This window comes from Oncorhynchus masou, chromosome 14 (genome assembly GCF_036934945.1).
Source record: "Oncorhynchus masou masou isolate Uvic2021 chromosome 14, UVic_Omas_1.1, whole genome shotgun sequence".
Taxonomy (NCBI): Eukaryota; Metazoa; Chordata; class Actinopteri; order Salmoniformes; family Salmonidae; genus Oncorhynchus; species Oncorhynchus masou.
The window spans coordinates 18,051,821-18,055,659 of record NC_088225.1 but is presented as its reverse complement, the minus strand read 5'-3'; the positions used below and the strand labels follow the sequence as shown (position 1 = coordinate 18,055,659).

Sequence of the window (3,839 nt, the reverse complement as noted above, 5' to 3'; positions counted from 1 at the left end):
ATCGGTCCACGGTTGAATCTAGTTGATGATCCCTGATCTAAACAGTGATCTCACACTTATCACCTCTTTGAAGCATTGTCTTGTTCCGCTCATCACACACAAATCACATTGCCATGTTAATATACTGGCTGGCAGCAATCCAGCTGATCAGCAACCTGATGTGGACTGTCTTTGGATGGGCAGAGGTGGACCTGACTGCCTGTCCAGAGGGAGAGGGGGAAATGGGGCAGGGGCTTTGGTGCAGCAACGGCCAATTGCAGGCTAGAGGGCAGGGCTGGTTAGGGGGAGGGTATCATAACCAGAATTGTATTTAAGGCATGGGCAAACACTGGAGCTGTCTACTTGTGCTGTGCCCCTGTCCAGCCAGCCAGTTTCTCTCTCTCTCTCCTTGTCTTTCTGTCTGTCTGCCTGTTTTTCTCTCTGCCGGACCAGGTCTCCTCCACCATGCTGGTAAAAGCGCTCCTTCAGACCTCGCTGGTCCTATGGCTGGCACAGCACACACTACAAGGAGGTAAGAGACATAACCAAGACTATCTGTGTGGAGGATAGAATGGCTGATGGAAGAGGGATGAGAGGAATGTGGAAGAGGGATGTAAGGGAATATGACAGAATATGAGAGAAAGTGAGAACGTTGTCTAAAGGATGTAGATCACAGGTGAGAGAAGAGAGAGAAGAAGAAAGACCCCTATTTGTGTCAGGATTGGGAAGGATAGAAAGAGAGATTAAGACATGCCACCATCATTTCTTAAATTGTAGAGTTGGCACATCAGAAATGGTATTTTTAATTCATGTTGGAGTAGTTTCAAGACTGTCTTTGTAGAACATGATTATAATAGCATTCAGACACGTTACGTTGTGTTGTGAAACACTGTACAGTAGGTGTCAGCACAGGACTGCTTGTTACCACCTTAAATCTTCACGGGTGCTTGCTTAGTGCACAGCAGTGTTAATTGGACTTAAATGTTTAAATGTTAATTATTTATTAGTTTATAGTAGTTTCCGAAGATATTGTATTGTTCTGTAAATTATGGATTTGCTTTTTTCTCAACTTGTTTCTCAACTATAAGAATATTTAACAATTGTAGTTTGATTATTTAAATGGTTATGCATGTATAATATTTATTTTATATTCATATATAAAACGTGAACTATTTTTGTTGTTGGATGTGTTGCATTGTGGTCCACATTTAGTTACCTATTACGCACAACTTGCAACTTCCTTCAAAAACTTGCCAATTTGTATTGTCCCAATTAAATTGAAATAACATTTGAATTATAAGATATGTTTAATATAACATTAATTCCCTAGTTGTGAAATTCCTTTGACACATGTAGTCAAATTCTCTTTAATTGAATAGTTGGGAATAAAATTAAAACAATTAAAAATTGTATGGAACATTTGAACAATTCAGAGTAACTACTTTGTTTTAAACCCTGACAACATGCATTTCATGTTTCTGGTGACTTTATCTGAGAGGTTTGGAAGGCCTGTCAACATACAGATGTAGGATCTTTATTTGAGCCAGTTTGCTACAGCAGGAAAATAATCCTGCAACAACAGGAAATGTGAATTATTATGTGGATTATAATTAATTGATATTTTCCTGGGAAAGTCAAGTCTGAAATTTCAAAGTGAAAGTTACAAACCTCAAATACACTACAAGTTTCACATTTCATGCATTGCAGGACATTTCTCCTGCAACATGGGGATCCAATTAAGATCCTACACCTGTACAGCTGAGTGACAGATAGCTGTAGACATGTTGTTAAACTATCAGGAATCAACTTGGGTATCATGCTCATATATCTCTGCAAAACCGCCCAACTGACATTTATGTGTCAAATTTCCAATGTCCGTGTCAGATCAGGGGAAAAAAACGGGCCTACGTGGTCCTTGCTGCCTGGATCTCAGTGAAACAGACCTGCTCCAAGTCTGGTGACCCCGCTAAGCCTCTGTAGTTTCATCTCGTCTGATTGCTTTGAATCAAAGCATGGGAAGTTGAGGTGGCAGCAGCGGTCCAAATTTGACAACCTGTTGTGAAAGAAGCCTTTACAACCTGCACACAGTCCCTCCTTTTTGTCTGTCTCTCCACTCCATCAATGGGAATGTCTGTTTCTCTTCCCTCAAGCTGCCCAGTTGGAGCTGAGTTTGCATGGGATGGGAGTGAGATGTTCACTACTCATCATCCGATGAGATCACTTAATATTTAATCAGCTGTAGTGTTTCAAATGCTTACGTTTTGGATGGTGTAACACTGGCACTGGCCAATAGGAAACGATGAAGGCCTTCATCTCTCTCCAAACCACAGCATAGCAGCATAGTATACTTCATAGAGTGATTTGCAATTCTTTTTTTAATCTCTATTAGGAGTGAAACCTCAAAGTGGCGGTATGGGGAAAATGATACCCAGGGGTAAGTGCAATTATCAGTCTCTGTATGTCTGTCTGTCTCCCCCACCCCCACATCTCTCTCTCTCTCTCTCTCTCTCTCTCTCTCTCCTCTCTCCTCTCTCTTCTCTCTCCTCCCTCCTCTCTCCTCTCTCTCTCTCTCTCTCTCTCCTCTCTCCTCTTTCTCTCTCTCTCTCTGGGTGCAGGGATGAGAGGTGTAAAAGCTGGAGGTCAGTGGAACTTCCACCAACAATCAGCCCCGAACAGATTCTGTCTTATCTCAGGACTGCACTCAATTGACCCGTCTTGAGCATAGTCTAAACTAATTTGCTCAACTAAATATAGCCTCAGATTAAGTTGTCTGGCATTTAGAATTAAAAACTGAAAGTGGTGCAATCGTCAATGAGAAATCGGACTTAGATTCTGTCTTGCAATGCTCATCCTCCTTATTAATGATTTAATATAGACTCATATGATACAACGTTTAGATTTTTTTCCCACCATAGAGAAACATGCTCCATTATGGTGCATCACTGATCACTGACGTCTCACATCTCCCTGTGGTGTCTTGTGGTCTTCCAGGGGCTGGTGCTCTTGGGATACAGGGAGGCTACGGAGCCAAGCCCGCCAAAACCGGAGGAGCTGGGGGTAATATTGATTGATTGCCATGTTTATATTTTTCCCTATTGCTGCCAATCATCATTCATAATTGAATATATTATATTATGAACCATCATGACCTGTCTTTCTAATGAATCACAGGTGGTCATTATCCAAGGGGGGCTCAGCAGCTTGGAGGAGGTGAGTTTCTCAAAGATAGAGCTAAACCACGTACACTGAGTCTACTGTACCAAACATTAGGAACCCCCAAGAACAGCCTCAATTCCCACGGACATGGACTCTACAAGGTTGTCAAAGTGTTCCACAGGGATGCTGGCTCATGTTGACTCCAATGTTTCCTACAGTTTTGTCAAGGTGGCTGGATGTCCTTTGGGTGGAAACTGTTGAGCGTGAAAAACCCAGCAGCGTTGCAGTTCTTGACACAAATCGGTGTGCCTGGCACCTACTACCATACCTTGTTCAAATGTTCAAAGGCACTTCAATCTTTTGTCTTGCCCATTCACCCTCTGAAAGGCACACATACACAATCCATGTCTCAAGGCTTAAAAATCATTATTTAACCTGAGGCCCCTTCATCTACACTGATTGAAGTCACTTTAACCTGTGAAATCCCATCCCGGATCCAGGGATCCAGGTAAAGCCTCAGGCTCATTAATGTTTTGTATTCTCAGTGTTTCAAGATTTCTGAAAATCGTAAATAAAATGAAAATAATGTGCCTGCTCTCAAACTTAGCCTTTTTTAACAACACTGTATCTCAGATGATTTCAAAATATCTTTTGAACCATAGCAATTGAAACCTCAAATTTGGTAAGAGTATGCTAAGGGGTAG

General features: G+C 41.7%; 1 long non-coding RNA gene across 1 annotated transcript; it reads left to right on the top strand.

Annotated features, from left to right (window-relative positions):
* The first annotated feature begins 355 nt into the window (after positions 1 to 355).
* LOC135553748 (uncharacterized) lies at positions 356 to 3,190 on the top strand. Its single transcript, XR_010457628.1, has 4 exons — positions 356 to 511; positions 2,369 to 2,413; positions 2,971 to 3,036; positions 3,151 to 3,190. It is a non-coding gene; the product is annotated as an uncharacterized LOC135553748 (long non-coding RNA).
* Positions 3,191 to 3,839: the final 649 nt, after the last annotated feature.